The 12458-nt window shown below is 40.2% G+C and overlaps 1 pseudogene across 1 annotated transcript in view; it reads left to right on the top strand.

Moving 5' to 3' along the window:
• Positions 1–1043: 1043 nt before the first annotated feature.
• LOC306847480 (TBC1 domain family member 20-like) overlaps positions 1044–12458 on the top strand; it is a 35648-nt pseudogene continuing 24233 nt past the window's right edge. The window contains exons 1-5 of the transcript in view: positions 1044–1060; positions 1570–1751; positions 1840–1920; positions 2139–2223; positions 2550–2651. The product of the transcript in view is annotated as a TBC1 domain family member 20-like (transcript). The remainder of the gene's footprint in view (positions 1061–1569; positions 1752–1839; positions 1921–2138; positions 2224–2549; positions 2652–12458) is intronic.

The following is a 12458-nucleotide window of genomic DNA, read 5'->3' as shown; positions in this document are numbered from 1 at the left end:
CAATGCAGACACACGTTCAGGATATAATAATGAACGTTTTCCTTTTAATATTTACCCTGTTTGTTGTATTTGATGTATTTGACTAAGATATTTCGATTTATTGCACAGGATGTCCTGAGCTTACTTTTTTTTGCCCTAGGTTAAATCTTATAATGTTTTAATCTAAATTATGGTAATGATTATTATTAGTAGTAAATTTAGAAGTGGCACTGTTATTATTGTTTTAAAATGTATTAAAACACCATCTATTTTATATTTTATAATATTATTCATTTTATTTAGGTAATTATAATTTTTAAATTATACTTATACTTGTTAATAAATAATAATTGGTCTCTCTTTCTCTAATATTTTTATTATTATTATATTATAAGATTAATATAATATGATATTTACATTTAGTCATTTAAAAAATATTTTATCCAAAGCAATATAATATAATATAATATAATATAATATAATATATAAAACGTGAATCTTGAAACCTAATATATTACATAACTGATTTAAATACAAACACGCCGCATGTCTGTCATCAAGTGCAGGTGTAGAATCACGTTTGAAATGAGCCAATGGCATCGAGCCTCTCGAAGTCTTTAAACCAATCAGGAGAGACGTTAACAGCAGTCATGGTTGGTTGAGTGACTCACCGGCGTTTAGCCAGTGTGAGAGTAAAGCTCGGGTGACGAGCACTCGCTTCTCCACGTCGCGACGCCGATCTGAGGAGAATAATAACCGTCACTTTCCTTTCGTTTTTACGGTTAGTTTTGAATTAAAACTATCTTATAATCATCAGAAAAGTATGTATTTGATATCCTCATGACTGTGAGTCGCGATAAGACATGAAAAAAGCGAGGAAGCGACTGCAAGCGTCTGTCAGGAAACATGAAGGTACCGGTTCTGGTCCATTATAAACTTTAGGAGATTCATTATGGTGTCCCTGACTGTGTTAGAAGCCCCTTACGATGTCTCTAGATCCATAAGAAAACAATTTAATGTGTATTTGAGAGATTTGTTGTCACTGAATGATTGACGGGTCCAGTATGATGTCTTTGAAGCTGTGAGAGATCTGTTATGTTGTCAATGAATGAGTGAGACATGCATAATGATGTCTAGCTAATCATTTTCGTTAATTCATGATTCAAATAATCAAGAGAGATCTTATACTGTTACTGTGTATTTGGGTGGATTATTGTGATACTCCCAGCATCATGATTTTGTTCCTCATATTTAGTTTCTGTATAATATCTGTACATGAAGCTCTGGCTGTGATGTTTATTCCTGCACTGTGTTTAAAGCCATATAAATTAATCCTCAGTTTCCAAGAAAGTTTGCAGCCAACTGGGCATTTACTTTGCTGTATGTTGAGGGGTAATTTGGCATTCTGCCTCATACATTTGTATTTTATCTGCAGAACAATGTAAAAAAAATATTGTGTAATGTAACTTGTTTTTTTGCTGGTTTTTATTGTATTTGTTGTATTTTCTTTTTATTGTTTTTGCCACAAAAATAGCCTGAGATGCTGACATGGCATTAAATAAAAATAAACTACTACTACGTTATCTGCAGAACAGTTGCCCTGGAACAGAAGCTCCTGGACATTCATCAGGCCCTGAACAGTGACCCCGTGGACATCGAGACCCTGCGGCGGGCGGCTTTGAACGACGGCGGTTTGCTGACGGATGACATCAGAAGAAAAGTTTGGCCCAAACTCCTCAGTATCAATGTGTACAATCTGCCTGCCAAACCCTGTAAGTGTGTGTTTGTGTGTGTGTGTGTGGAACGTACTACAAAAACTTCAGTGGTTTCTTACTTTTTTCTCATTTCCCTCATTTAAAGCCAAAGATGTCAGAGAAGATCACAAAGACTACAGACAGGTGGTGCTCGATGTCAGGAGATCAATGCGACGTTTCCCGAAAGGTCAGTATCTGATAAACGAGTCAAAGAACATGACACACCATCGCCATCATGTTTTGATCCAGTCACTCTGGACTGTTTTGAGACATACTTACAATCTGTCAGCATTTATAAATTTTAATGTCCAGTATGCCATAAAATCTGACATCCAAAATGTGAAAATTGATTTGACCAAAATAAAAAATCTTGGAAATTGCGTGATGTTTTTAAAATGAATAAATAAATAATCGTGGTGACCTTCCTGCGGGTGGTGGGAGAGAAGATGACCATCGCAATCATGGAGAAACTGTCCAATCATCATCTCAGGTGAATTAACCTGACCTTATGTTCTTCCCCACCTAATTCTGATTATAATGTTGTGTTTTGCTTTTTGCAGCAAAAGAGAATTTAGTTTCACATAACCGTTTTGCATATATTTTAGGATTATTAATCAAAAACTTGACTGATGCAACATCAACTTGCACATTTAAATTTGTGCATTTGGCAGGCGCGACTCACATTGAAATTATATTTTATCAGTTGCATTCCGAGGGAATCTAATCCATGACCTTGTAGCTGCTGAGTTACAAAAATGATGTTGATTAGTATTCTTATCATAAGAATTTTCTGTTTTATTCTGCTGGGAACTGCAGGGATTTCATGGACCCCACAATGGACAGCACAAAGCACATCCTGAACTACCTGATGCCCATTCTGGAGCGAGTGGACCAAGAGTTACATGACTTCATGATCAGGTAGACTGCTGACTAGTGATTATCTGTGATTTGATCCACGTTCTTGCGTCCATACTCTACACAACTACAGTTTTTCTACAGAACACTAAGCTAGTTCTGGCTCTAAATTGATTGGATCAGGCATGTTTGAAGCTGTTGTAAATAACCAGCTGTGACTGCATATCTGTTATATATTAATGCATCAGCCATAAACAGCCTCCAATTAAACTAATGAACTATATAGCTTGGCAGAAGGTTGTTTGTTGTTGTTTTTGTCTTTTATTAAATTGCTGTTGCATATGGAAGTCTGTTTCTGCCAGAATAAAAACAGGGTTCCTGCAGGTCTTAAACTCGTAATTTACCCTTCCACAAGTTAAGACCTTAAATCAGAGTAGAAAGTCTTAAATTCATAAAGTAAATAGCATAAAAAATTGAATGCATTGCAGAAAATCAATATCTTCCTGATTTTATTCTACAATACAAATATCTAAACACCCTTAAATCAAGAAGATACATTTACTTGAGATGCAAATATAAAACAAAGTCTTGAAAAACTGGACAAAATTATGTGAGTTTGTGCTTAAAACCTTAAATGTTCTTTACATGTTCTATACATTTTTAGATTTACCTTCATAAAACCTGCAAAAACCTGGAAAAATTTAAATGGTAATGCTTTTTAAATCGAAATTCTGACTTTTTTTTTTCTCACAATTCTGAGTTTATATCTCACAAATCAGATTTTTATTTCTTGCGTTTTAGAAAAAAAATATTCTGAAACATGAGCTATAAAAATTCTGGGAATAAAAATGACAAAATTGTGAGATACAAACGCTGTCATGGCAGAAATTTATTTTCTCATGGACAGAGTGCAGAAAGTAAAATTGGGGAATTTACATCTAGAACGAGCACCCTCAGTATTGGTGATCAGTATCTTAAACAAGAACTACCAGATTTCAGAATAGCTTTTTTCCAGTAGGCATAAAAAATTCTAAATTCTACTATGCAACTTTTTTTTTTTTTGTGTGTGGGACGCTTTATACCGGCAGTAAATTCCTTGTATGTTATGCATACTTGGTCAATAAATGCTGAATTGTAAAAAGTCTGAATTCTGTATTTATATCTCACAATTCAATGTTTATATATTGGGAGAAACAACAAACTATTTTTTTTCTGTGGGGGGAATGGGCATCCATAGTTGCCACCATCATTATAGATGAACTGATTAAATGTTAGGTTTGAAGTAGTTGTGGTGGAAAGATGGCGCCGCTGATGGCAGCTATTGTGCGTTGCTCTCCAGTGTTTGTACTGTTTTTGTTTTTTTCCTGTTTTCTGTTTTTCAAATACGATCAGTTTTACCAGGGATGACCTGCTGAACATTCGGCAGAACACACCACAAAATATTTTACCGGATTTTGATTTTTCGGACGTTTTGCTGGACATTGTAGTTGGCGGAGCCGTAGCTCTGGTCAAACGCTACAGGAGGCGCAGGCGGGGAAAGAGCCAGAGCGCTCGTGAAACTTTGACAGCGCGGATTTCGAACGCCGTTGCCTAGCATCCATCTGGCGAATCGCCACTCTCTACCCAACAAAACGGACACACTCCTTCTGCTCTCCCGGACAAACAAGGATTTTTCTAACTCTGCTGCCCTGTGTTTCACGGAAACCTGGCTGAATGGCGACATACCGGACAGCGTACTACATCTGCCTAATTACCAGCTGATCAGAGCAGATCGGGACGCAGAGTCAACGGGGAAATCACGCGGAGGCGGGACCTGCTTTTACATCAATGAGAGGTGGTGTACAGATGTAACTGTGTTAAAGAAGATGTGCTGTTCAGATCTAGAAACGCTCTTCATTAACTGCAAGCCGTTCTATTCGCTGCGGGAGTTCTGCTCGTTCATTCTCGTGAGTGTCTACATTCCACCGCAAGCGCACGTGAGCACAGCTTTACAGAAACTGGCTGATATGATCACAGAGAGTGAGCAACAACACCCGGACTCTGTTTGAATCATTCTAGGGGACTTTAATAAAGCAAATCTCTTCCGCGAACTGCCAAAATACAGACAGCACATCACATGTCCGACCAGAGACAGTAATATATTGGATCACTGTTACACAACAATAAAGGATGCATATCACTCGGTTCCACGAGCAGATGTTGAGCAAAAGGAGATCAGAGTGCCAAAGAGGAATTATTCTAACAAGCTAAGGAAAAAAATTTCTTCCAGTGATCCTGCTTCAGTGTGGAGAGAATTGAAGTATATCACCAGTTACAAGACACCACCCCCCAGCACTGTGGAGAATCAACACCTGGCAGACAACTTGAACGAGTTTCATTGTCGTTTTGGAAAATCACCCCACATCCGCCCTGAACACCTCTCCACACAACCATTAACACCTCCAGCAACCCCCCTCTCCCCCACACCTACAATTAAAATCAGCGAAGAAGATGTGTGCCAGGTCTTCAGGAAGAACGAAAGAAGGAAAGCACCAGGCCCAGACGGGACTTATGTGAGGATCCGGTTTGTGGACTTCAGCTCCGCTTTTAACACCATCATCACGGAAACCCTTCAGAATAAACTAACCCAGCTCTCCATCCCCACCTCCCTCTGCCAGTGGATCAACAGCTTCCTGACAGACAGGCAGCAGTTAGTAAAGCTTGGTAAATTCACATCGAGCACACTCCCTCTTTGAACTGTTACCGTCTGGTCGACGCTACAGAGCACTGTGCACCAGAACGACCAGACACAGGAACGGTTTCTTCCCTCAGGCAATCCATCTCATGAACACTCAACAATAAACGTGGAACACACAACTATAATACATTATCCATTCACCACACTCACTTATTTTATTTTTATTTTCTCATTTCTAATTTGCACATACTTGACCCGTACATACATATTTGTCTATATTATATATTGTGTTTTTGCTGCTTTGTACATTGCCTATTTGGATATTATTCTTTTATTATCTGTGTCCTGTCCTGTTGCTGTCTTTCTGTTGCACTGTGGAGCTTCTGTCACTACAACAAATTCCTTGTATGCGTAAACCTACTTGGCCAATAAAGCTCATTCTGATTCTGAAAGCTTTATAACTTACTGAGCGTAAGCAGCCCCTAAGTTTACTTGAAGAAATGTGCTGGGTTAAAAACAAGTAAAGCTCTGTCAGCAGCATCTATGACATGCTGTCAAATATGACAGCCTTATGACTTGCGGTTATACGTTACCAATGTTATTTTATAAAGAATAAGATCATCCATTATCCATTAGCCCTGCATCTAAAAGGGTGATTAACAAAACTTTACATCCAAGAAAACAGAAGATCATGGAGAAGAATTTGTGCAAGCACTAGAACAGTGTGCTTCCTCTCCAAGTGCATTACTGAAAATGTGTAATCATTTTGTTTTGATCCCAGATTATTGATTTAAATGCATCTGAGCAGCTGGGGTTAATAAACTTCTCTGTCCTGCAGAGGGTATCTTTAAACGACTACACAGAGTCATGAAAGAGCATGGCCTGTTAACAGGTTTATCTTTGACTATTACACGCTGTCTTTGGCTATAAAAGCTGCTGACATCTGTGACGTGGGTCTTGAATGTCTGTGCATTTGCTGCCAGTAGATGGTAGCGGTTTACACTGAATCAGGCGAGAGTAGCAGTGTGTAGTAGATGTACTTCAACTCTGTTGGATCAAAACTGATTTCCCTGCAAGGACACACACACACAGGCGCTTTATGAAATATTCTCACGGGAGACGGTTTTGTGTGCGGTCCTTCATCAAAGTCACTGTCATAGGGCTCAATGGTAAGGATTTGTTCTTCCCTGATTTTTACATCCCTGACCAACAAAATTTATATTTTTTCTGCATTATTATAATTGTCAGAAAAAAAATGTATATATAATAAATCAAAAATATATTTATATTAAATAAAAAAAATGTTTGTGTGTGTGTATATGTGACTGAATAATTAATTTAAATATACTATATAATATGTATATACAGTGGGTACGGAAAGTATTCAGACCCCCTTAAATTTTTCACTCTTTGTTATATTGCACCCATTTGCTAAAATCATTTAAGTTCATTTTTTTCCTCAATGTACACACAGCACACCATATTGACAGAAGACAGTTTTTCTTTTTTAATAAATCTTCAAAAATGTCAACAATTCTGTGTTTTTCTGTCAATATGGTGTGCTGTGTGTACATTAATGAGGAAAAAAAATGAACTTAAATGATTTTAGCAAATGGGTGCAATATAACAAAGAGTGAAAAATTTAAGGGGGTCTGAATACTTTCCGTACCCACTGTATACTATATGTTAATGTATTAAAAAAATTCTTAGAAAATACACTAACAAATATAAATTTTTATTTTTGGACAAATAATTACATTTTGCTTAAAGTTTTCTTAACTTTTATCAGTAAACCTAAATGCATATTGTTTAGTCAGTTGATGCGCCTCTACACTGCAATTTATGTATTTTTGTGTTTCTATAATTTACATTTATTTGATTGTTAATTTGTTTGTTACTGTTATAGTGGTTTTTATTTTTGATGTTTTCTTATTGTAATAAGTGAGAAATGATAGTAATAAGTGTTTAGAATCTACATTAAAATATTTGCAGATAAAGTATAGTGCAAAATGTAATTAATTAGTTAGTTAATGAAAATCATTTCTCATTGTAGCTGATGGTTTCAAGCCATTATTGCAATCTCCATAAATCCTTCAGTCAGCTACAGTAGTTCGATAACACTCATATTTTCATCAGGAAAAACATCTAAACCTCACAGAAAACAAAATATTGACATTTGCATAAAAATGTTTGTGCATGGTAAATATAAGGTTGTGTCGTATGAATGTAAGCACTGTACTGATCATCGTAATCACTGATCATGTTTTAGGGTGCTTTCAGACTTTGTTCGGTTGCCTGGTCTGAACCGGAGTTCGTTTGCTCCCCCCACCCCCTGCTTCCGCTGGACTGCGTTCATATTGTTTTATTTAGATCTGAACCACGGTTCATTTGCGTCATCAAGCCAGCAGCTGTTTACCCTGTTGCTTAGTAACGATGGCGCAGGAGAAGACGGCAAAATGCATAACATTGCTCTCTGCACTGTTATATATTTACGTTTTTGAACCGTTCGTTTTGTTTACAAAGCTTAGTGCATAACGAAACTTACGTCTGTTTTACGAATGTACGAATGTATTGCAAATGCTCTAAAGAATGCTGAAAGCGAACAGAAATGAGACGCACAGCTTTCTGCTTGCAGCGCGTCAGTCATGCTCATCAGGAAAGTGAGGGAAACAAACACATTTTTATCAAATAATACGGTATTAATAGCGGTTCACTTCCACGATTTTGTGCGATTTGCGTTCACATCAGCAGCGAACCGTACCGGAGTTCACTTGAACCGTACCCTAGACCACCCTTTTTAAGCGGACTCTGGTATGGTTCGCGGGTGCGCACCCGAGGTCAGATGACAGCGTTCTCATCATCTAATGAACCAAACTCTGATGTCAATTGAACCCGGGTGCGCACCAAAAGTGCTAGTGTGAAAGCACCCCAAGTCTGTTAAAAAAGCTTGCATATTCCTCACATATGTATTTTAAAACCTGATGCTTAAAGTTGCATGATATCTTGCTGTGTGACTCTTGTTTATGTGAAAACCGTTTGGTGTGGCAAACTAACAAAATTGTTGATATTGTTGATACACTTTTGGGACATCATAAATGTATTTCGAGTTGTGTGTGTGCAAGTATTCATGTATACCTGTGGCTCTGCATTGCGTGCAGCTTTTCCGGCTCTCTTCTTTGTAAAAGCAGGTTATTTTAATGGCGACTCATCTAAAATGTAGGGAATAAGAGGTTTTTCATCAATATTGCATGTGCGCGTCTCGCCGCAGCTCTGGTCCACAGGTTTAATGGTGTTGCTCACTCAGGTGCTGTTGCATTTGCTTTTATGAATCTTTCCAAACAAGTTAATAAAACCACAGAACTTTTAAAAAGCCCATGGGCGAATGAGACAGCCTAAAAAAAGAAATGTTATTTTCATGTTTGTGTTCGTGCCTCAGTTGTATCGTACAGAGAAGCATTTGCTGAGCTCTTAAAACTTTGGATGATGCTGCTGTCTTACTGTTTACTAAAAGGGTTTAATCCGTTGCTAATCATTATGATTCCATTATTGTTGGACACGCAAGGTAGGGCTGCATGATAATGAGAAAATTAGATTTTTTTTTTCTGTGATTTTCTAAAAATACAAGAATTTTTCACCAGACGATTTGAATAGCTATATTTGCAAAGAATTAATAATTTGAGAGTTAGTGGGGTGATTTTGTTGGGAAGTGCATGTGCATAGAAAAATAAATATGTATGTGTGTGTGCCTTGCAAAAGTATTCATACTTTATTTTAATTTTTTCACGTTTTATGTTGCTGCCTTATGTTAAATTGCTTTAAATTAAATCAATCTACACTCCATACACCATAATGTCCTGTTGGAAGGTAACCCTTCTGCCCAGTCTGAGGTTCTGAATGCTCTGGACTGGGTTTTCATTAAGGCTATCTCTATATTTTGGTGCGTTGAGCTTTTCGAGTCCCTCGGTCCCTGCTGCTGAAACCAGCCCCACAGCATGAGGCTGCTACCAGCACACTATAATTTCTTTACCGACGGAACAAACTAGGGGTCGACCGATATGTGTTTTTCAGGGCCGATACCGATTATTGCAGACCAAGTAGACCGATACCCGATATTTTGAACCAATATACATATGTCTGGTGTAAAAATTAAAATTAGTGTCAAAATTAAGAATAACAAGTGCTCGGACAAAAACTGCCTTCCCTAGTGTTGGTTGTACTCTACAATAAGGGTAATATAAAGAGAGAGTTAAAAGTGGGGCCACTGTTGTCAGCAGATAGACACTGGACACAGGGGTAAGTGCAATACAATCAACAGGTTTATTGAGTCGCAGCAGAGGGGAATGTGATGAGCAGAATGTCCAGGTAAGCAGGCGGGGAATGGGAATGTGTCTGGGGGCTTATCTAAGTGTGAATGTCCTTTTTCCCTTTACCAGGGGATCCGGAGGTCACAGCGAAGCGTGGAGACGGTGGAGAACAGGGATGGGAACACTGGAGCAACTGGTAAGTAGACAAAAGGTAAGTGGGTCAGGTTAGTCAACATGGAATGATTGAGACCAGACAGTGAGTGAATGGGAGGAGTGCAGGTATATAGTGCTGTTGATGAGTGCTAACAGGTGGCGGTGATTAGAAATCAGGGGATTGGGATCTGGTGAGTTAGTGGTGACTCTCTGACAGTACCCCCTCCTCCAGGGGAGGCTCCTGACACCCTATTACGGCGACGGGGTCGGCCATGGCCGCTGGGTGCAGGACAGTCAGGGTCCAGTGAGCCTGCCGGGGGTTTAACCTTTTAGCACTTCGGAGATATTCCAGGTTTTTGTGGTCAGTGATGACCGTAAAGGGGTGTTGAGCTCCCTCCAGCCAGTGTCTCCATTTCTCCAGCGCCAGTTCAATGACGAGCAGCTCCCGATTTCCAATGTCATAGTTCCGCTCCGCTGGGGAAAGCTTCCTGGAGAAGTAAGCGCAAGGGTGGAGTTGGGGAGGCTCTCCGTGGTATTGAGACAGCACTGCTTCCACGCCGGTGGTGGAGGCATCCACTTCCACTATGAATGGTAGTTGGGGTTCGGGATGTGAGAGGATGGGAGCAGTGCAGAAGGACTCCTGGGGCTTCTTGCAGGCGGCTCGAGCTTCGGAGAATGAACCTCCGGTAGAAATTTGCGAAGCTGAGGAATCATTGGAGTTCCTTTACTGACTGAGGCTGGGGCCAGTCCCGGATGGCTTGGACCTTCCCCTGGTCCATCTGGATCCCATCCGCACTGAGGATATAGCCGAGGAACTGGACCGTGGGGTTGTGGAAATCACACTTCTCGAGCTTCAGGTAGAGGTGGTGTTTCCTGAGTTGGCGTAGGACCTGCGTCACATGATGGCGATGTTCAGCCAGGTTCCGGGAGTAGATCAGGATATCGTCCGGGATGGACAGGGGGTATACTCGACCCTTGGGGAGTATAGCTGCAGGCAGCAGGTCAATGGCACAATCCCATGGCCGGTGCGGTGGTAACTTCGTGGCTGCCTGTTTGCTGAACACATTCTGGAACACCATGTAGTCAGATGGGATCGTCGGAACCTCATGAGGTTAGGGTGGAAAGAACTTGGAGCTTCGGGTTACTAACCAGGGGTACAGGGACGTTGGAGAGACCGTTTTGGATGCAGGTTTTACTCCATCGGAGGATCTAGCTGGTATCCCATCTGACTTTGGGGGAATGTTGAGATAGCCAGGGGCGTCCCAGGATGATATCGACGGTGGGTCCCTCCAGTACCAGAAAAGAAATTCTCTGCCTACTTGCAGAGTGATTGGCGGAGACCGGAACTTGATGTGCCCACGCCCGAGCGTATGGTCTCGATCTTCACCTCGGCCTGTCTCTGGCGGGGTAAATCAAGCTGTTTTAGGAGGGCTTGTGAGATGAAATTGCCTGAGGATCCCGAGTCCACGAGGGTGGGTACTGAAATTAAATGACGTGGGGTGAGCAGTTGTACCGTTAGCAGTGGGAGGGTAGAGAGAGCAGGCTCCAATTGGAGGGTGCTCACCGCTGGGCGTGGGGGACGAGAGGGGCACACCCGAATGAAGTGCCCCGGAACTCCGCAGTAGATGTTGGGCGATCTTAACGGCCTTGTGCATAAAGCTCTCCAGACCGACAGTGTCATCATAGATCGCCATCTGGGCTCTGATCTGTGGATCCAAGCCCTGACGGTAAGCAGTGAGGACACAGAGGTAAATGCAATAAAATCAACAGGTTTATTGAGTCGCAGCAGAGGGGAGTGAGATGAGCAGAATTTCCAGGTAAGCAGGCGGGGAATGGGAATGTCTCTGGGGGCTTATCTTAGTGTGAATGTCCTTTTCCCTTTTCCAGGGGATCCGGAGGTAACAGTGAAGCGTGGAGACGGTGGAGAACAGGGATGGGAACACTGGAGCAACTGGTAAGTAGACAAAAGGTAAGTGGGTCAGGTTAGTCAACATGGAATGATTGAGACCAGACTGAAATGGGAGTGCAGTGATATAGTGCTGTTGATGAGTGCTGACAGGTGGCGGTGATTAGAAATCAGGGGATTGGGATCTGGTGAGTGTCGTTAGTGGTGACTGTGGTGACTCTGAACCTGTATGCTTCATTATTAAGCCTATGAATACTGTACTACAGCTAAACAGCTTGGGGAAATGTAAGTATTTGGCTTCAGTAATTTACATGTTAGAAATGTATGTGTAATGGCACAACCTCTCAGTTCTTCATTAATTATTTTCTGATGACTAAATCATAACCTACAAGAGGTGACCATTCAATTCATCATCTAATGCACATCGATTGATTAACTTAAAAAGCAGAATGTATATAATAAGTGTAAATTATTTAATTGTCTTCATAGCTCCATTGTAGAAGTTGCGAAGAAGACCCCAACTATTTTAATGAAACTATAACACTAATAGCCTGTTATAGGCACACTTGGTTCAATAGCCTATTGAAATGTCACAATTTCTGTCATCCTAATCTTGGCCTATGTGACAGTAATTTCCATTAGTTTTAAGTTACAGTGCAGTGCAAATGAAGGCATAAAACATTAATTTCATTTATCTTTTAATCAAATGAGAGTTAAACTCATATGAAGTTTTTCATTTTTAAAATTTTTTTGGCAAACAAATGGGTTTACTATTAAAATTAAAACATGGAAGAAATAGCGTATTGTGTGATTCTTTTAAACAAAAGTTG

Source organism: Barbus barbus (genome assembly GCF_936440315.1).
Source record: "Barbus barbus genome assembly, chromosome: 27".
In the NCBI taxonomy this organism is placed as follows: domain Eukaryota; kingdom Metazoa; phylum Chordata; class Actinopteri; order Cypriniformes; family Cyprinidae; genus Barbus; species Barbus barbus.
This window is presented reverse-complemented; position numbering and strand designations above follow the sequence as displayed.